General features: G+C 39.9%; 1 long non-coding RNA gene across 1 annotated transcript; it reads left to right on the plus strand.

Moving 5' to 3' along the window:
* Positions 1 to 20401: 20401 nt before the first annotated feature.
* On the plus strand, positions 20402 to 22443 carry LOC132346374 (uncharacterized). Its single transcript, XR_009496207.1, has 2 exons — positions 20402 to 21422; positions 22191 to 22443. It is a non-coding gene; the product is annotated as an uncharacterized lncRNA (long non-coding RNA).
* Positions 22444 to 22719: the final 276 nt, after the last annotated feature.

Genomic DNA, 22719 nt, shown 5'->3' on the forward strand with positions numbered 1-22719 from the left:
CCCCAAGAGACTTGTCTTTTTGAATTATTTAGCTTTTGCTAACAATCCCATGGCATATTATTCTTAAGCTGTGATGGATTGATATAGAATAGATCTTCTTCTAGTGCTAAAGAATCCCCAAGGCACCAATTCAGATCTTGTTCATGAATTATTTTCTCCTCTGAGTCCATCACATTATTAATTATAATCAGGAATAATTTAAGTGTCTATTTTGAAACCATGAGTTGCTCCCCTAGTGTTGAGAAGTTATGACACACACACACACATATATATATATATAAAATATGATCACATGGAGCTGTAATACACAAGGTAATATAAATATTTGGGGATACATTTTGTGATGTTTAGAGCTGGCCAGATATTTGGAGTTATTTATAAATGTGGAAAAGAAAGTTCTTTTCATCCTTTTGGGTGAAGACTACCATCGATGCTAATAATTGTCTCCTGGTCTTATCATGTAATGAAAAATGGGCTCATCTTTAAGTTTGTATTATACATGCATATTATATATTATACAATATCTAACATAATTATAATTGCTTATAAATACACAGATATGCATTTATGTTAATTCTCAAATCACAATGATTTTTGAAGTCTTCCCTGGATTAACTCAGTCCCTTAAAGTGTTCCTACAGATATTTCTGTGACCCGCCTCCAAGATACATCTCACATGACATGCGCATATACACGTGTTCATTAAATGCAATATCAATATATTTTTCAGTTTTTTAAAAAAATGTGGTAAATAACATATAACACAAAATTTGCCATCATGACCATTTTTAAGTATAAAATTTCATAATGTTAAGTATATTTACATTATTATAAAACAGATCTCCAAAACTTTTTTTCCTTGCAGATGTGAAACTCTTTGTCCATTAAAAACAGCATCTCCTTTTCCCTGCCTCAGGTTCTGGTAACCAACATGCTACTTTTTATTTCTATGAATTTTATTAGTTTAGATGCCTTGTGTAAGTGGAATCATACAGTACTTTTCTTTTTGTAATTGATTTATTTTTCTTAGCATAATGTCTTCAAGTTTCATACATGTTGTAGCATGTGACAGGTTTCTTTATCTCATAAGGTTGAATAATATTCCATTTGTGTATGTAGCACATTCTGTTTCTCTGTTCATTCATCAGTGGACATTTGGCTTGCCTACCTCTTAGAATAGTGTTGCTATGAATATGGGTGTGCTAATATCTATTGGAGACACTGCTTTCAATTCTCTTAGATATACATCAAGAAATATGATTGCTAGATCATATAGTCATTCTATTTTTAATTTTTTGCTGAAGTTTAACGTTGATTTCTATACTGGTTGCCCCATTTTGTAATTCCATCAGTAATACAAAGATTCTAATTTCTCCACATCTTTACCAGCATTTGTGATTTTTATTTTTTTATAATAGCCATTTTGACAGGTGTGAGGTAGTATCTTATTGGAGTTTTGACTTCCATATCATTAGTGATTTGTTGAGGCATGTTTTCATATGTTTGTTGGCTAACTGTATGCCATTTTTGAAGAAAAATCTATTTAAGTCCATTGCCTATTTTTATATAGGATTATTTGAATTTTGTTGTTGAGTTATTTGAATTCTCTATGTCTTCTGGATATTAATTCTTTATCAGATATATGATTTGCAAATATTTTCTCCCATTTTCTATGCTTCCTTTTCACTCTGTTGATTTTGTCCTTTGGTACACAAAGTTTTTTAGTTTGATGTCCCATTTATCTATTTTTTGCTTCTGATGCCTGTGCACAAAAAAGTATCTGTTTTTTGCTTTTGATGCTTAATATCACATACAAGAAATTATTGCTACATCCAATGTTATGAAGCTGTTGTCATGTTTTATTCCAGAATTTTTATAGTTTTAAGTCTTACATTTTAGATCTTTAATCTATTTGAATTAATTGTGATATATGGTATAAGATATGGTTCCAGTCTCATCTTTTTCATATGTAGATATCTGTTTTTTCCAACTGCATTTGTTGAAAAGACCATCCTTTCCCTATGGATGGTCTTGGCTTCCTTGTTGAAGATCATTTGACCATTATACAAGAGTTTATTTGGGGGCTTTCTTTTCTTTTCCATTGGTCCATTTTTCTGTCTTTATGCCACTGTTACACTGTTTTGATTATTGTAGCTTTGTAATATATTTTGAAATCAGCAAGTGTGAGACTCCAGCTTTGTTCATGTTAAAAATTGTTGTCACTATTCAGAGTCCCTTGAGACTTCATATTAACTTAATTGTTTAAACTTATGTAATAATTGTGATTGGGATTTTGACAGGGATTACTTTGAATTTGTAGAGTGCTTTGAGTGGTAAGGATATCTTAATATTAAGTCTTCCAATCCATGAATAATGGATGTCTTTCCATTTATTTGTGTCTTTAATTTTTTACTGAGTGTTTTGTCACGTTCTATGTACAAGTTTTTAACCTCCTTAGTTTGTTTATTTCTGAGTGTTTTTTTTTTTTTTTGTAAATGGAATTGATTTAACCACCAAGATTTCTTACAGCAAGCTTTACTGACCACATGCACAGAAATGTTTGGGGGAGCCTCGCCACTCTTTATGCTGCCAGTACCCACTGTGGGCATGGCATTGTCCACTCTGAGCATGTTGTCTCCTTATGTCCCACAAAATACTAGTGCTTAGGGCACCAGAGTGTTGCCAGGCTCTTTGCAGAAGTCAGTGAATGACCATCTCTGCTACACTGTCCCCCAAGCTCCTAGACTGTCCTGCTTATGCTTCATCTCTCAAAGTCCATTTGTTTCTGTTCCTCACCCTATGATCAGTCTTATAAAGACTTGCATCAATTTTAGGACTTCACCCTGTAATCATAAGGCTCAAATCTGTGTCAGTTCAGTTCACTTCAGTCGCTCAGTCATGTCCGACTCTTTGCAACCCCATGAATCGCAGCATGCCAGGCCTCCCTGTCCAACACCAACTCCCAGAGTTCACTCAGACTCACGTCCATTGAGTCAGTGATGCCATCCAGCCATCTCATCCTCTGTCGTCCCCTTCTCCTCCTGCCCCCAATCCCTCCCAGCATCAGAGTCTTTTCCAATGAGTCAACTCTTCACATGAGGTGGCCAAAGTACTGGAGTTTCAGCTTTAGCATCATTCCTTCCAAAGAAATCCCAGGGCTGATCTCCTTTAGAATGGACTGGTTGGATCTCCTTGCAGTCCAAGGGACTCTGTAGGTTCTGTCTAATTTAAATGGACAGCATGGTACTGGGAAGTAGAGAAAGAGGCCAAGAAGGCTGGCAAAAGTACATGTTCCAGGGAAATCCTGATCCCAGATAGAATTAGTTCAGCAGTTTCTCAGAGCTAGTTTCAGCCTCTTGACTGAATAATTTCTGACATTGGGGATATTTCTTTGAAGATTTCAACAATTTCTTGGACAGTAAGAGAGTATGACATAACTGAAATGATCATATAAATTTCCTGAGTGTCATCCTGCTCCAGAAAGATGAAATTATACAAGAGTCATGGGCTAAGGAAGTTCAGCTTGGGAGCTGTATGGCAACTGCATTGGAAGAAGAGCTGGGACTGAAAGGATGAAGACTCTGTCTTTCTTCATGTTATAGACTTTTCTGATATTACCTGCTGTGTAGGGGGCTTGCTGGGAAATATGTAGTCTGCAACCAAGGATGCAGGTGGTAGACATGCTCCCTGAGTAGGCACCAAAGACTCTGGCAGCATGGGCAAGTGCCTGTTTCTAAAGTTAATGTGGGTAGAGGTAATTTTGTTTACTTGTACAACTCCACATTGCCCTTCCTGAAACTACACATTTGCTTAATGAGTATTCCAGAGTATTTTTAGGATGCACAGGTATGTACAACTTCATTGATAAGTGTCAAGTGCACCCTTTGCCCTTTGTGTAGGTTTCAAGACTATATTTTTGGTTGGGAAGCTGGTTTGGGTTTATAAATCATCTGGATATGATTTGAATCTCTAGATGAGAAATGTCTAAAATGTATTTTTTTTTCTTCCAGAATATTTTCAAGACTAGTTCCACAGAAGTGAATTGAGAAATAAGGGCAGTACATTCATTTTAGTAGACAATTGACTCAGTTGAAAGCATGAGATATTGACATCTTTGGTCATAAACATGACAGATATTGGAAAGAGAGGCTTAATTCTTCCAGATTAAAAAAAGTCATTGTGGATATTGATATGGTACTTGTGATTCGTTTCCCTATCACTGCCTCAGGCACACTTGATTTTGGAGAAAAGATGACATAATCAAGAATATCCAGTCCTTTACCTGCAGGAAATAAAGTTACCAAACTTTATTGTCATTCAGGGGTAAAGATTGTTCAGGCGTGCTGGCAGTGAACCAATATAACATAAATTCGTTCTTTTCCTGATGAGTATGAGTTCTGAGAGCGTGTTTGCCAAGCTTTCCCTATGCACCATAGATTTCATTTACCTCAATTATTATGGACAATTTCACTAGCCATGGCTGCATTTTACCCAACTGACTACATCAGTTGAGGGGAAGAACAGCCAAAGGTTTAGTTCTAGATGAATAAGCTTGGAAATGTCAGAGTCAGCATCATGTTCTAGTTTTGGAGATGGCAGTTCCCACTGTCCTAAGGAAACTTAATTCAGTGAACATTTTTGAATTTCTGTTGTATGCTACATCTTGTGCCAGGCACTGGGGAAATGAAAATGAATGAGATATTGTCCTAGCCCTTGAGAAATGTCAAGTGCTGATAGGGGAGATGTATATATGTCCAAGGAGCAGTGGCTGCATGGGCATGGGAGGGCCGAGAGGAGTTACTCCACGTTCAAGGTCAGGAGGGGCGGCCGTGAGGAGATACCCCTCGTCCAAGTGAAGGAGCAGCAACTGTGCTTTGCTGGAGCAGCTATGAAGAGATACCCCATGTCCAAGGTAAGAGAAACCCAAGTAAGACGGTAGGTGTTGCAAGAGGGCATCAGAGGGCAGACACACTGAAACCATAATCACAGAAAACTAGTCAATCTAATCACACGGACCACAGCCTTGTCTAACTCAATGAAACTAAGCCATGCCCTGTGGGGCCACCCAAGACGGGGGTTCATGGTGGAGAGGTCTGACAGAATGTGGTCCACTAGAGAAGGGTATGGCAAACCACTTCAGTATTCTTGCCTTGAGAACCCCATGAACAGTATGAAAAGGCAAAATGATACGATACTGAAAGAGGAACTCTCTAGGTTGGTAGGTGCCCAATATGCTACTGGAGATCAGTGGAGAAATCACTCCAGAAAGAATGAAGGGATGGAGCCAAAGCAAAAACAACACCCAGTTGTGGTTGGGACTGGTGATAGAAGCAAGGTCCAGTGCTGTAAAGAGCAATATTGCATAGGAACCTGGAATGTCAGGTCCATGAATCAAGGCAAATTGGAAGTGGTCAAACAGGAGATGGCAAGAGTGAACGTTGACATTCTAGGAATCAGCGAACTAAGATGGACTGGAATGGGTGAATTTAACTCAGATGACCATTATATCTACTACTGTGGGCAGGAATCCCTTAGAAGAAATGAAGTAGCCATCATGGTCAAAAAAAGAGTCCGAATGCAGTACTTGGATGCAATCTCAAAAAAGACAGAATGATCTCTCTTCGTTTCCAAGGCAAACCATTCAATATCACAGTAATCTAAGTCTATGCCCCAACCAGTAACGCTGAAGAAGCTGAAGTTGAATGGTTCTATGAACACCTACAAACCTTTTAGAACTAACACCCAAAAAAGATGTCTTTTTCATTATAGGGGCTGCTGCTGCTGCTAAGTTGCTTCAGTTGTGTTTGACTCTGTGCGACCCCATAGACGGCAGCCCACCAGGCTCTGCCGTCCCTGGGATTCTCCAGGCAAGAACACTGGAGTGGGTTGCCATTTCCTTCTCCAGTGCATAAAAGTGAAAACTGAAAGTGAAGTCGCTCAGTCATGTCTGACTCCTAGCGACCCCATGGACTGCAGCCCACCAGGCTCCTCCGTCCATGGGATTTTCCAGGCAAGAGTACTGGAGTGAGGTGCCATTGCCCTCTCCACATTATAGGGGACTGCAATGCAAAAGTAGGAAGTCAAGAAACACCTGAAGTAACAGCCAAACTTGGCCTTGGAATATGAAATGAAGCAGGGCAAAGGCTAATAGAGTTTTGCCAAGAGAACGCACTGGTCATAGCAAACACCCACTTCCAACAACACAAGAGAAGACTCTACACTTGGACATCACCAGATGGTCAACACCAAAATCGATTGATTATATTCTTTGCAGCCAAAGATGGAGAAGCTCTATACAGTCAGCAAAAACAAGACCAGGAGCTGACTGTGGCTCAGATCATGAACTCTTTATTGCCAAATTCAGACTTAAATTGAAGAAAGTAGGGAAAACCACTATATCATTTAGGTATGACCTCAATCAAATCCCTTATGATTATACAGTGGAAGTGAGAAATAGATTTAAGGGACTAGATCTGATAGATTGCCTGATGAACTATGGACTGAGGTTCGTGACACTGTACAGAAGACAGGGATCAAGACCATCCCCATGAAAAGAAATGCAAAAAAGCAAAATGGCTGTCTGAGGAGGCCTTACAAATAGCTGTGAAAAGAAGAGAAGCGAAAAGCAAAGGAGAAAAGGAAAGATATAAACATCTGAATGCAGAGTTCTAAAGAATAGCAAGAAGAGATAAGAAAGCCTTCTTCAGCGATCAATGCAAAGAAATAGAGGAAAACAACAGAATGGGAAAGACTGCTAAGAGTCAGGCATGACTGAGCGACTTCACTTTCACTTTTCACTTTCATGCATTGGAGAAGGAAATGGCAACCCACTCCAGTGTTCTTGCCTGGAGAATCCCAGGGATGGGGGAGCCTAGTGGGCTGCCGTCTATGGCGTCGTACAGAGTCAGACACGACTAAAGCGACTTAGCAGCAGCAACAGAGATCTCTTCAAGAAAATTAAAGATACCAAGGGAATATTTCATGCAAAGATGGGCTCAATAAAGGACAGAAATGGTAGGGACCTAACAGAAGCAGAAGATATTAAGAAGAGGTGGCAAGAATACACAGAAGAAATGTACAAAAAAGATCTTCACAACCCAGATAATCACGATGGTGTGATCACTGACCTAGAGCCAGATATCCTGGAATGTGGAGTCAAGTGGGCCTTAGAAAGCATTACTACGAACAAAGTTAGTGGAGGTGATGGAATTCCAGTGGAGCTCTTTCAAATCCTGAAAGATGATTTTATGAAAGTGCTGCACTCAGTATGCCAGCAAATTTGGAAAACTCAGCAGTGGCCACAGGACTGGAAAAGATCAGTTTTCATTCCAATCCCAAAGAAAGGCAATGCCAAAGAATGTTCAAACTACCGCACAATTGCACTCATCTCACACACTAGTAAAGTAATGCTCAAAATTCTTCAAGCCAGGCTTCAGCAATATGTGAACCGTGAACTTCCAGATGTTCAAGCTGGTTTTAGAAAAGGCAGAGGAATCAGAGATCAAATTGCCAACATCTGCTGGATCATGGAAAAAGCAAGAGAGTTCCAGAAAGACATCTATTTCTGCTTTATTGACTATGCCAAAGCCTTTGTGTGGATCATAATAAACTGTGGAAAATTCTGAAAGAGATGGGAATACCAGACCTCTGACCTGCCTCTTGAGAAACCTATATGCAGGTCAGGAAGCAACAGTTAGAACTGGACATGGAACAACAGACTGGTTCCAAATATGGAAAGGAGTATATCAAGGCTGTATATTGTCACCCTGCTTATTTAACTTATATGCAGAGTACATCATGAGAAACGTTGGATTGGAAAAAGCACAAGCTGGAATCAAGATTGCTGGGAGAAATATCAATAACCTCATATATGCAGATGACACCACCATTATGGCAGAAAGTGAAGAAGAACTAACGAGCCTCTTGATGAACGTGAAAGAGGAGAGTGAAGAAGTTGACTTAAAACTCAACATTCAAAAAACTAAGATCATGGCATCTGCTCCCATCACTTCATGGGAAATAGATGGGGAAACAGTGAAAACAGTGTCAGACTTAATTTTTTGGGGCTCCAAAATCACTGCACATGGTGATTGCAGCCATGAAATTAAAAGACACTTACTCCTCAGAAGGAAAGTTATGACCAACCTAGATAGCATATTCTAAAGCAGAGACATTACTTTGCCAACAAAGGTCCATCTAGTCAAGGCTATGGTTTTTCCAGTGGTCATGTATGGATGTGAGAGTTGGACTATGAAGAAAGCTGAGTGCCAAAGAATTGGTGCTTTTGAAGTGTGGTGTTGGAGAAGACTCTTGAGAGTCCCTTGGGTTGCAAGGAGATCCAACCAGTCCATTCTAAAGTAGATCAGCCCTGGGATTTCTTTGGAAGGAATGATGCTAAAGCTGAAACTCCAGTACTTTGGCCACCTCATGCAAAGAGTTGACTCATTGGAAAAGACTCTGATGCTGGGAGGGATTGGGGGCAGGATGAGAAGGGGACGACAGAGGATGAGATGGCTGGATGGCATCACGGACTCAATGGACGTGAGTTTGAGTGAACTCTGGGAGTTGGTGATGGACAGGGAGGCCTAGCGTGCTGCAATTCACGGGGTCACAAAGAGTTAGACATGACTGAGTGACTGAACTGAACTGAATTGATACACAAATAGTAATGATAACAATAATAGTGCTAACTGTAATGATAGGCTAACACTTATGTAATGGTTATCATGTGCCCAGCACCATTTTAAGAACTTTATATGTGTGTTAACTAGTTAAACAGTAAACTAAAATTCAGTGAGATAAATGGGAAAGATATCTCAAATGAAGGATCAGTTAAATCCCCCTGTGAGGTTGGGAAGATGAGGAAGAGCTACAGAGAGGAGATAATATTTGAGCTGGGCCTTGGTGAGTAAATTAGAATTCTCTTGGATGATAGGAGGCAGAGTGGAAGGGGAAGGTTTTCCAGACAGAAGGAAGAGCTTAAGCGAATGCACGAAATTACACGGTGGCTTCAGGTTGCAGCACAAATATCCTTCAGTGTTGTAAATGACTGTCAGGAAAATTTAAGAGAGAAGTAGTATGTATGGTTTATGACTCTTCGACTAGGGGTAGGTTGAAAGAATAAGGGAGGGTAAAATGTATTTCTTACCACTGACCAGTAATACAGTGATTATAGATGAGTTCTTGGATTTTAAACATTTTATAAACTAACTTTCTTTCTAGATTCTTCTTTCCCTGCATTAGCTACAAAATGAATGGATTTTCAGCACATGGGACTCCTCATTTTTCAGCATTTTCTCCTTCCCTTACTTAGTGACTGATGTTTATTTTTGCATCCTAAGAAGCAGGTTCTCTTGCACCTCTATTTTTAGTTATTCATGCTTGTTTTCTTCGGGTGAATACAGTTTGACAGACAAATGTCTTAGGACAATCTTCCATTTGCGTAATATTTGCCTCTCTGAATCAGACCAGAGAATTCTACATGTGAAGCCTGTAATTCTGCCTGACAATAGAGCAGAGGGCATAATATCAGATGGGAGAATTTTTTCATGCCAGCCTCAAAGGACGTGTGTTCTGCCACACTGTGTTTCCTTTAACTGCCTAGGGGGCGGATATTCCAACTTATTTATAGTTTCAGACATTACTATTTCTTGGAGATGGTAAGTTTTTTAGTTCATCAGATATGTAAAAAAGTACTTTAGAGAAATATATCCTAAAATCTTTTTTTTTTTTTGGTAACTTAGGTAATGCTTTTTAAATCCTGTTTCCACTCTAATGAAGGGTGTAAGTGAAGTGAAGTGAAAGTCGTTCAGTTGTGTCTGACTTTTTGTGATCCCAGGGCGTGTATAGTCCATGGAATTCTCCAGGCCAGAATACTGGAATGGATAGCCTTTCCCTTCTCCAGGGGATCTTCCCAACCCTGGTCTTCCACATTGTAGGCAGATTCTTTACCAGCTGAGCCACAAGGGAAGCCCAAGAATACTGCCCAAGAATACTGGAGTGGGTAGCCTTCCTGTCGCTTCTCCAGGGGATCTTCCTGACCCAGGAATCGAACTAGGTATCCTGCGTTGCAGGTGGATTCCTTACCAACTGAGCTATCAGGGAAGCCCAATAAAGGTGTAACAATTATCTGAATAACTGAGAAAGCACCATGTTCATGACTGAATATTTTAACACTATAAATTAGTCATTTTCCCACTAATTAACATACAAATTAAATTCAGTTCTAATTTAGAATTTCAGCAGAACTATAAAGAACACAAAAAACTTATTCTAAAGTTTATATATCAGTGGCCTTATATATAGATAATTCTAGACACTCCACCAAAAAATTGCTAGACCTAATAAATTCAATTAAGTTTTGAATTACACAATCAGCATACAAAAAGTCAGTTATGTTACTATACACTAACAGGAACTATTAGAAAGAGAAGTAAAGGGGACTTTCCTGGTGATCCAGTGGTTAGGACTCTTGCTTTCAACTGCAAGGGGCACAGATTTGATCCCTCATTAGGGAACTAAAATCCAGCATGCCACATGGTACACCGCACCCTGCCTGCCCCACCCCCCAAAAAAAGGGAGAGAGAAAGAGAAATAATGTAAATAGTCACATTTATGATAGCATCAAAAGCAGCAAAATATTTAAGAATAAATTCATCCAAAGAAGTGAAAGGTTTATACACCAAAAACTGTAAGACATTGGTGGAAGAAATTAAAGAAGACATGAATGAGTGGAAACATCCCATGTTCATGGATCAGAAGAGCTAATACTGTTAAAATTGTCATACTATCCAAAACCATTTACAGGTTCAATGCAATTCTTATAAAAATTCTAATGGTATATTCCACAGAAATAGAAAAAGAACAATTGAAACATTCATTTTGAGTCACAAAAGATCCTGAATAGTCAAAGCAGTCTTGAGAAAGAGCAGAGCTAAAGGCATCATGCTTCCTGATTTCAAACTATTTTACAAAGTTATAGTAATCAAAACAGTATATTACTGGCATAAAGATAGACATATACCAAGGTAACAGAGTTAAGAGTGCAGAAACAAGCCCATGCAGATATAGTCAACTAATATTTGACAAAGAAGCCAAGAATATTCAATAGGGAAAAGAAAGTGTCTTTAATAAATGGTTTTGGGAAAATTGGATATTCATATGGAAAAAATGAAACGGGATCACTATTTTATACTACTCACAAAAATTAACTGAAAATGAATTGAAGCCTTAAACATACTGCCTAGGAATAATAAAACTCACGGAAGAAAGCATAAGGAAAGAGCTCCTTTGATATCGACCTTGACAAGAATTTTGTTTGGCTATGACACAACAAGCCGACAACAAAAGCAAAAACAAGTGTGACTGTATGAAACAGAAAAGCTTCTGCACCACAAAAGAAACAGTCAACAAAATGAAAAAGTTACCAATGGAGTGGGAGAAAATATTTGCAAGCCATCTATCTGAGAAGGAGATAATCCAAAATATATAAGGAACACAACTCAGTAGCCCAGAAAACTAACAATCCAGTTTAAAAATGGCAAAGGACTTGAAAGAGAATTTTTTCCAAAGAGGATATATAAATGGCAAACAAGCATGTGAAATGGTGCTTGATATGATTAATCATCAAGGAAGTACAAATGAAAACCATAGTGAGATATCACCTTACATCTTTTAGACTGGCTAAATAGAGATAGAATAGAGATAACAAATGCTGGTGACGATGTGGAGAAAGGAAAACCTGATGTAAGGAATGTAAACTAGTCCAGCCACTATGGAAAACAGTCTGGAGTTTCCTCAAAAAAATTACAAATACAATTACTGTATGATTCACTAATTCTACTCCTGGGTACATATCAGAAAATGAAATCACTTTATCAAAGAGGTATCTGGACTCCCATATTCACTGCAGTATTAGTCACAATAGCTGACACATGAAACCAACTGAAGTGTTCATTGGCAGATGAATGGATAAAGAAACCATAGTGTGTCAGATCAGATCAGATCAGTCGCTCAGTCCTGTCCGACTCTTTGCGACCCCATGAATCGACCACGCCAGGCCTCCCTGTCCATCACCAACTCCCGGAGTTCACTCAGACTCTCGTCCATCGAGTCAGTGATGCCATCCAGCCATCTCATTCCTCTGTCGTCCCCTTCTCCTCCTGCCCCCAATCCCTCCCAGCATCAGAGTCTTTTCCAGTGAGTCAACTCTTCGCATGAGGTGGCCAAAGTACTGGAGTTTCAGCTTTAGCATCAATCCTTCCAAAGAAATCCCAAGGCTGATCTCCTTCAGAATGGACTGGTTGGATCTCCTTGCAGTCCAAGGGACTCTCAAGAGTCTTCTCCAACACCACACTTCAAAAGCATCAATTCTCCTCAGCCTTCTTCACAGTCCAACTCTCACATCCATACATGACCACAGGAAAAACCATAGCCTTGACTAGATGAACCTTTGTTGGCAAAGTAATGTCTCTGCTTTTGAATATGCTATCTAGGTTGGTCATAACTTTCCTTCCAAGGAGTAAGTGTCTTTTAATTTCATGGCTGCAGTCACCATCTGCAGTGATTTTGGAGCCCAGAAAAATAAAGTCTGACACTGTTTCCACTGTTTCCCCATCTATTTCCCATGAAGTGGTGGGACCGGATGCCATGATCTTCGTTTTCTGAATGTTGAGCTTTAAGCCAACTTTTTTACTCTCTGCTTTCACTTTCATCAAGAGGCTTTTTAGTTCCTCTTCACTTTCTGCCATAAGGGTGGTGTCATCTGCATACCTGAGGTTATTGATATTTCTCCTGGCAATTTTGATTCCAGCTTGTGTTTCTTCCAGCTCAGAGTTTCTCATGATGTACTCTGCATATAAGTTAAATAAACAGGGTGATCAGCACACTGTATACCTTATACTTACACAATGCTGTACATTAGATCCCATGTATCTTGCAAATAATTTGCAAGAACATAGTAGACTTTAGGGGCATTATGCTCAGTGAAATAAGTCAGACAGAAAAAGACAAATACTGTGATATATTATCTCACTTTTATGAATAGTCTAAAAATGTTGAACTCATAGAAATGGAGAATAGATTGTTGGTTACCAGGGACTGAGGGTTGGGGGAAATGGGGAGATGTTAGTCAAAGGGTACATACTTTCATTTACAAGATGAATAAGTTCAGGGGATCTAATGTACAGCATTTTGTAAGTATAAGGTATACAGTGTGCTGATTTGATATACATTTATTGCAAAATGTTTACCATGATAGGATTATTTCATACATCATTCACCACACATAATTATAATTTTGTTGTTGTTCTTATAATGAGACTATTAAAGCCCTACTCTCATAGCAGCTCCTAAGTATACAATACAGTGCTGTTGACTGTTGTCATCATGCTGTACATTAGATCCCCAGAGAAGTATCTATTTATTTATTTAAAAATATTATCCTATAATACATTTTTTCAGTCTGCCTAAAAGCATTCCTCTTTCTCTTTTGCCCGATCCCATAGTATGCTTTGTTATTGTTGTTTTAAATATTCTTTGACTTGAAGCACCTTCAGAAGTTTCTTTAAAACTGAGTAAGTTATATTTGTTACTTCCTTGGAATCTATGCATTTGGTACTCATTTGAAGGATCTTGGTATATGAGCTTTAAAAATAACCGTGTTAGTTCTTATGTCCCCACACCCACTGTGTAGTTTGCATTTGCTTAATAAGTTAACACTTCATTTCATTTACCATCCATCTAAATTTTCAATTTAACTTGCCCGTGAAATAGTCTGTTTTAATGTCCATGGTCACTTTCACACATTTACATATTCCTTGGGCTGAGAGCTGCCAGTGTACATGTATGTTCTGACTGGCCAGTGCCTAAGCCACACTGGTTGTTAAATATCTTATTTCCCAGCATATACAGATATACCTTACACTTATGAGTGAGGAAAGCCAGCTAAAGAAGGCAAAATTAATAGCAACAAAACCATAATATTATCTGATGTTTGATGAGTGTGATGTGGCAAGCAATGTACTATGTGCTTTAACATCAATAATTTCCTTGAGTCCTCAAAGTAACACTTTATTAGACCATTTTATTATAAAATAGTGAAGTCAGAGAAGATGTGAGACTTATCCAATGTCACATAACTAGTAAGTGGTGAGGACCAGATTTGAATCTAGTCTATTTGGCCCTGTGCTCTCAAACTGTATATTACACTGCCATTTATCAAGCTAAGCTACACTAAAGAGATAAAGACAGAATAGGAAGTAAATGTTCCCTGCCTTTCTTAGGGTGATTGAAACAGGAGAATTCATTCCTCTTTGGCTGAGTGGGGAGTCACCATCTGACTTTTCTCAAAATGCAAAATAAATATTAACCTCTGTTTCTATCTATTTCCTACTGCCTGGGTGCTGCCTGGCGCTCCAGCCAAATGGATCTTTTGTGTTCCCCACCTGTGTTCCATGACTTTTCTCTTTGCACCACTGCTCATGCCTCTGTCTAGACTGTCTTTCCTGGCCTACAAAAGTCCCTAATTCATCTTGGAGGTCCAGGCCAAGAGTCACTTCATCCATGAGAAGGGTTACTCTTTTGATGGAATTTCCATGAGTGTCACATTATATATTTCTGCTCAATCTTTTCTTAACTTGTAATTACTGCAGCTTTTTGTGCCAGAGAGGAATATGGTTGCTGAATTTAAATTGGCTGTTGTTAAAAAAAAATTCCAGGGAACATTTACCTAACGAAAGAGACAAAGGGGAAAGATTTACAGTGAACTTGCCCTTTTCCTGTCAATCAGCACCATTTTAAACAAAACCTGAGGGCATATAAATGTGAAATGTTATTTCAAATGACTAGACATTTATTTTAAACATTTTTCTCTTTCAGCAGAAATAGTGAACAAAATGTATCCTTAAACTGTTGTAACATATTTAATTGTGAAACAGCAGTGTGTAAGGTGCCTGGAATTAACTTTGGAGGCTTTTCTTTAAATATAGATTAAAGCAGACCTTGGAGGTGTCCTTTTGGATCAATATGAAATACAGAGCATAAATCAATACTGGTACACAGTGTAGTGTAGAAATTCCTAAAAAGAAAATGAATATTACAAATTGTCTTAAAGAAAAATGAATTTTACTTGACATGAATCTATTTTAACCAAATTAAAAATTAATCCTACATAGATGCATCTGTGCTTAGATTTCCTATTTGTTCATCAGATGTAGCTTATTTTTCTCTTTGCTGAAATGGCTAATGATTAGAAATCAGTGTCTAGTTCCAGTTCTGCCTTAAATACTGGGAAATTATTTTAATTTCTTAGGTCTTAGTTTCCTTACCTTTAAGAGGGTTGGACTAGATGGCCTCAGAGATTCCCTAGTTTCTCAAATGTGCTATGATCTCTTATAAGAAGAATTTTGAAATTTACCAAGTCCAAAGAATTTGAAAAAATATTAGCATATGGAAAGCATTGAGATGAGAGGAGGGAAAGTTGGTTAAAAGAAAAAAAGAGTAGAAATGTTTATTTGCTTAGAGTAGAGAGGAAACCCAGTGGTCAATATGATTGTGAAAGCTGGATTGTAAAGACAGAGAGCTGAAGAATTTATGCCTTTGAACTATGGTGCTGGAGAAGACTCCTGAGAGTCCTTTGGATGGCAAGGAGATCAAACCAGTCGATCTAAGGGAAATCAACCCAGAATACTCATTGGAAGTACTGATGCTGAAGTTGAAACTCCAATATTTTGGTCAGCTGAGGCAAACAACTGACTCATTGGGAAAGTCCCTGATGCTGAGAAAGATTGGAAGCAGAAGGAGAAGAGGGCATCACAGGAAGAAATGGCTGGATGGCATCACCAATGCAATGGACGTGAACTTGGGCAAACTTTGGGAGATGCTGAGGGACAGAGAGGCCTGGTGTGTTGCAGTCCCTGGGGTGGCAGAGTCGGACATGACTGGGTGACTGAACAACAAAAAGAGAGGAAAAGTTGGTGTGGTGGAAAATATTAACTGGTAGGGAGGTTGGAACTGGAAAAGTTGGCGTGGTGGAAAATATTTACTGGTAGGGAGGTTGGAACTTCTACTTACACTGAATTTCCTACTTTGCAAAAAAGCTGCAGGAACATGTCATGTTTGAGATCCTTAATAAGGAGTTTCTAGTCTGAGAGGTAGTTGGAAGCATTGCAGGTTTCTGAGAAGGATGATATGCTTGAAGCGATGCTTGAGCAATTCGATGACTTCTTAAGGGAATATTTGTAAATCAGCATAGCATATCACAAGTGTTACGATATGTTAAAACAAAATGGATATTTTGGTGGGTAAAGGGTAAGGCAGCCATTGCTATCTTTGTGTTGGAAGAGTAAACGAGACTTGTTTTCTAAAGGTATGAAGGCCCTTGGCATTTCTTAGGCTCTCCTGGTTTCCTCTGTTAATTTTCTTCAGGTGATCAAAACTTTCCCCTCATTTCTAAGCATGATCTCAGCTAGCTAGAGCTGAGCCGCTTTTTTTTTTTTTTCATTTCCAAATTTCTTATTTTAAAAGGAAAAATAGGTGATGTTTGGCAGAAGCCAACACAATACTGTAAAGCAGTTATCCTTCAATTAAAAATAAATGAATTAAAAAAAGACAACACAGGGTACAGAGAACTGTAGGAGAGAGTACATAGACTGCATAAGATTTTATTTTCAAATAAAGTAACTCATCTTGAATAGTTTCAGGGAAAAATATGTATACTTTGTAGAAAGTGTGGATAATAAAGACATTAACTCTGAGTCAAGTGCCTTTGGTTAGTCCTTGCTTTGTCATCAAGTGACTTTGTGTGGTACTGGACAAATCGTGTGATTTTTCTGAGCCTCAGTTAACTCATTTGTGAAACAGGAATGATGAAAACTAGTCTCCTACCTCATGGAACTGTTATCAGTGCTTGGCATGGACAAAACACTTGGCAAATATTTCCTGAATAAATAAATGGACTTTAATTTATATAACATGTACAGAGATATGTACCAATGTATAATGTATATAAGGTATAGAGATATGTAGCAATGTATAACTGAAAGTTATTAATGTAGTGGCACCCCACTCGAGTACTCTTGCCTGGAGAATCCCATGGACAGAGGAGCCTGGTAGGCTGCAGTCCATGGGGTCGAGAAGAGTCGGACACGACTTAGCGACTTCACTTTCACTTTTCACTTTCATGCATTGGAGAAGGAAACGGCAACCCACTCCAGTGTTCTTGCCTGGAGAATCCCAGGGATGGGGGAGCCTGGTGGGCTGCCGTCTATGGGGTCGCACAGAGTTGGACACGACTGAAGTGACTTAGCAGCAGCAGCAGAGTTCCCTATAGTTTGGCAATTCCTGACATTCCTACAGTAAAAGAGAATTTTAGGTTACTACTACTTCATTCTAACTCCTACCAGAAGCCTGATTTCAGGATGGTATAAGATGTCAGCTTCTATATAAAATTGCCAGCTACCTTAAGCAAGGTGATAGTTACCAACTACTTTGTTGAGAGCAATAGGAGACAATTAGTATTGAAAAAAGAAAAGTAGAAAGTTATATGTGGAATGTAAGGGTGAAACAGAGTTGCTTGGATTTCATGCTTGGCTCAACCACTTTTACTGGCCGTGGGACTTAAGGCAATTCCTTAAACTTGCATGCTTGGGTTTCTCTTTCTCATCTATGTGTGTGCTTAGTCACTCAGTCGTGTCTGACTCTTTGTAACCCTGTAAAGTATAACCTGCCAGGCTACTCTGTCCATCAGATTCTCCTGGCAAGAATACTCGAGTGGAGGTTGCCATGCCACCCTCCAGGGGATCTTCCCAACCCAGGGATCGAGCCCAGGTCTCCCTCATTGCAGGCAGGATTCTTTACAATCTGAGCCATTCCACATATAACTTTCTCATCTATGGAAGAAGATAATAATAATATTTACCTTAGTATTTTTATGATAAAAGGGCTTGCAAAATAATGTGACATCTAATAAAGAGTCTGTGAGTATTGGATACTTTTTTTATTCAAAGGAAGGAGAATTGGTGTTATAGACTCAAGGTAACAAAATAAAGGTATCTTAGTACCTAGAATTTGAAAGAGGTTGTCAAGGAAGTGTTGATCATGGGAAACCAAGTTGGGGACATTCTATATTTAAGACATATACATGTTTCAGGAGATGCTCAAGTAGCAAGGGATGAATTTAGACTATGGTTCGCTTCTATATCCTAGTCCTTATTAGATTTAATATAGCTTTACTCCTATCATTCAGGAAGTTGATAAGGAAAGAACACAGAATTAAGTAGGATATGAACTTTTTGTATCCTTTGGCACATTGGGATGTTCTAATAGACATGATGATTATGAGAAGAAAGCCTGATAAGAGTTATATTTTCACTATTAATTTTGTTCAGTTTTGGGTACAAATGAGACCTAAAGAGTAGTCATGTGGTAGAATTTTAAAGCTCTCTTTGTGGACTTTTCTTTACAATCTTGCCTCATCTTAACTTCCTAGGAAGGAATAGTATCTCTATCTATATATAACTATTATGTATAGTTAATGCTGGTTTCCCAGATGGCTCAGTGGTAAAGAATCTGCCTGCCAATGCAGGAGATGCGGGTTTGATCCCTGGGTAGGGAAGATCCCCTGGAGAAGGAAATGGCAACCTATTCCAGTATTCTTGCTTGGGAAACTCTATGGACAGAGGAGCCTGGCAGGCTGTAGTCCAAGAGTTCACAAAAGAGTTGGACACTACTGAGCACCTAGGAAGGAAGGAAGAGAAATAAGGGATGAGGTCAAAGAGATAAAGGAAGAAATAGATCATGGAGAACATTGTAAGAACTGTAAGGATTTTGGCTTTGAATCTAGCTAGAATGGGAAGGAAGAAAACTTGATTTAGGTATCAAAATATTCCCTTCCAGTTGCTATATTGTACATGAGCATGCATGCTAAGCTGCTTCCGTCATGTCTGACTGTTTGCGACCTTATGGACATAGTCTGCCAGGCTTCTCTGTCCATGGGACTCTCCAAGCATAAATACTGTAGAGGGTTGCTATGCCTTCCTCCAGATCTTCCCAACTCAGGGATCAAACCCACATTTCTTATATCTTCTGCATTGGCAGGCAAGTTCTTTACCTCTAGTGCCACATGAGAGGCCCCATGGTATTTAACCTGAGCAATTGAGATGGGGAAAGTTGACAATGAAGCAGGTTTTGTGGCAGAATAGCCGAGGTTCAGTTTTGGACATGTCTAGTTTGAGATGTCAATTATATATTGCAGAAGACAGATTTCTAAATACATTCCTCTCTCTTAGATCTCTCATCTTAAATCCTGGGACTATGACGATGATATTTTACCCATGAATATGTTATGTTACTTGGGAAGGAGATTTTGCAAATGCAATTAAGTATACTAATAGATTAACCTTAAAATAGGGTGATTATCTTGGATTATCTCCCAGTGTAATGACGTGAGCACTTTAAAATCAGAGTTTTTTTTTTTTTTTTTTCTGGCTGGTGGCAGAAGGAAAAAGCAGAAGGGGAAGCTAGAAAGAACTGAAGCATGAGAAGATTTCTCCATGCTGATGTTGGTTTGAAGATGGAGGGTGCTGTGTGATGAGGAATGTGGGTGCCCCTTAGAAGCTGAGAGCAACCTATACCAAACAGCCAGCAAGGCAACAGGGTCATCTGTACAACAGCTGCAAGGAATTGAATTCTGTCAGTAATCTGAACGAACTCACAGTCAGTTCTTCCCCAGAACCTTCAGAGAAGAGCTCACCCCAGCCAACATTTTTGTTTTTCAGTGGTTTCTGGCTTTTAATATTATAAAGAGGTCTAAATTTTGACCTGAATCTTGCTTATTTGTTTACCACGGTTTTACTTTCCAGATGTGGTCTTCTTAGATCTCCAAACAAAGAACCCCGACTAGGCCACACAAACTTCTGACCTACAGAAACTGTGAAATAATAAATGACTGTTGTAAGTGACTGTTACTAGTTATTTGTTCTATAGGAACAGAAAACCAAGGCAGACGTATATGTGATGTCAAGTAAGTAGTTGGATTTATAAAACTGGAGTTCAGGAGAAATATTTAGATGACATGTCCATTTGAATGCCACTGACATATAGTATTCAAAAATCATGTAACTTTGACCACCACTATAACCTCAGATTTGCAGATGACACCACCCTTATGGCAGAAAGTGAAGAGGAACTCAAAAGCCTCTTGATGAAAGTGAAAGCGGAGAGTGAAAAAGTTGGCTTAAAGTTCAACATTCAGAAAATGAAGATCATGGCATCCAGTCCCATCACTTCATGGGAAATAGATGGGGAAACAGTGGAAACAGTGTCAGACTTTATTTTTCTGGGCTCCAAAATCACTGCAGATGGTGACTGCAGCCATGAAATTAAAAGACGCTTACTCCTTGGAAGGAAAGTTATGACCAACCTAGATAGCATATTCAAAAGCAGAGACATTACTTTGCCAACAAAGGTTCGTCTAGTCAAGGCTATGGTTTTTCCTGTGGTCATGTACGGATGTGAGAGTTGGACTGTGAAGAAGGCTGAGCGCCGAAGAATTGATGCTTTTGACCTGTGGTGTTGGAGAAGACTCTTGAGAGTCCCTTGGACTGCAAGGAGATCCAACCAGTCCATTCTGAAGGAGATCAGCCCTGGGATTTCTTTGGAAGGAATGATGCTAAAGCTGAAAGTCCAGTACTTTGGCCACCTCATGTGAAGAGTTGACTCACTGGAAAAGACTCTGATGCTGGGAGGGATTGGGGGCAGGATGAGAAGGGGACGACAGAGGATGAGATGGCTGGATGGCATCACTGACTCGATGGACATGAGTTTGAGTGAACTCCGGGGGTTGGTGATGGACAGGGAGGCCTGGCGTGCTGCGATTCATGGGGTCGCAAAGAGTCGGACAGGACTGAGCGACTGATCTGATCTGAGGCTCAGACGGCGGAGAAGGCAATGGCACCCCACTCCAGTGCTCTTGCCTGGAGAGTCCCATGGACGGAGGAGCCTGGCAGGCTCCAGTTCATGGGGTTGCTGGGAGTCGGGCACTACTGAACGACTTCACTTTCACTTTTCACTTTCATGCACTGGAGAAGGAAATGGCAACCCACTCCAGTATTCTTGCCTGGAGAATCCCAGGGATGGGGGAGCCTGGTGGGCTGCCGTCTATGGGGTCGCACAGAATCGAACACGACCGAAGCGACTTAGCAGCAGCAGCAGCAGGCTCAGACGGTAAAGCATCTGCCTACAACGCAGGAGACCCGGGTTCAATCCCTGGGTCGGGAAGATCCTCTGGAGAAGGAAACGGCAATCCACTCTAGTACTCTTGCCTGGAAAATCCCATGGACAGAAGAGCCCGGTAGGCTACAGTCCATGGGGTCGCAAAGTCGGATACAACTGAGCGACTGCACTTCACTTCACTTCACTTCAGAGTAAGTGAGGATGGAGTAGAGACTTTGACCAAGGAATGAGTCTGACCTATTTAATTTTTTTAAATTACTTTATTATAGTAAGAACATAATCATTGAGATCTACCCACTTAACAGATTTTTAAGTGTGCAATATTGTTAGCTATAGGCACAGTGTTCTATGGCAGATCTCTAGAACTTATTAACCTTTATGAACTTTTATGCCCATTGACTAGCACTCCCCATTTCCCCCACCCCTTTCACCCTGGCAACCACCATTCTGCTCTCTGGTTCTATGAGGTGACTATTTTAGAGGGCACCCCACTCCAGTACTTTTGCCTGGAAAATCCCATGGATGGAGGAGCCTGGTAGGCTGTAGTTAATGGGGTCGCTAAGAGTCGGGCACAACTGAGCGACTTCACTTTCACTTTTCACTTTAATGCATTGGAGAAGGAAATGGCAACCCACTCCAGTGTTCTTGCCTGGAGAATCCCAGGGACGGGAGAGCCTGGTTGGCTGCCGTCTATGGGGTCGCACAGAGTCGGACACGACTGAATTGACTTAGCAGTATCTATAACAAGTTTCCAGAGAAGGCAATGGCACCCCACTCTAGTACTCTTGCCTGGAAAATCCCATGGGCAGAGGAGCCTGGTAGGCTGCAGTCCATGGGGTCGCTAAGAGTCGGACACGACTGAGCGACTTCACTTTCACTTTGACTTTTCACATAATTGGAATCATACAGTTTTTGTTCTTCTGTGAGTGGCTAATTCTACTTTACATAATGTTTTCCAGGTTCATCCATGAGGTTGCATATTGCAGGATTTCCTTCTTTTATAAGGCCGAATAACATTTCACTATAGTGTTGGAGAAGACTCTTGAGAGTCCCTTGGACTGCAAGGAGATCCAACCAGTCCATTCTGAAGGAGATCTGCCCTGGGATTTCTTTGCAAGGAATGATGCTAAAGCTGAAACTCCAGTACTTTGGCCACCTCATGAGAAGAGTTGACTCATTGGAAAAGACTCTGATGCTGGGAAAGATTGAGGGCAGGAGGAGAAGGGGACGACAGAGGATGAGATGGCTGGATGGCATCACTGACTCGATGGACGTGAGTCTGAGTGAACTTCGGGAGTTGGTGATAGACAGGGAGGCCTGGCGTGCTGGGATTCATGGGGTCGCAAAGAGTCGGGCACGACTGAGCGACTGATCTGATCTGATCTGTATAAACCACACTTCCTGATCCATTCATTAACTGATGGCCATTTAGGTATGTCTACATCTTGACTACTGTGACTAATGCTGCAGTGAACGTGGGAGCTCTTT

The sequence above is a fragment of the Bos taurus genome, chromosome 10, assembly GCF_002263795.3.
Source record: "Bos taurus isolate L1 Dominette 01449 registration number 42190680 breed Hereford chromosome 10, ARS-UCD2.0, whole genome shotgun sequence".
Taxonomy (NCBI): Eukaryota; Metazoa; Chordata; class Mammalia; order Artiodactyla; family Bovidae; genus Bos; species Bos taurus.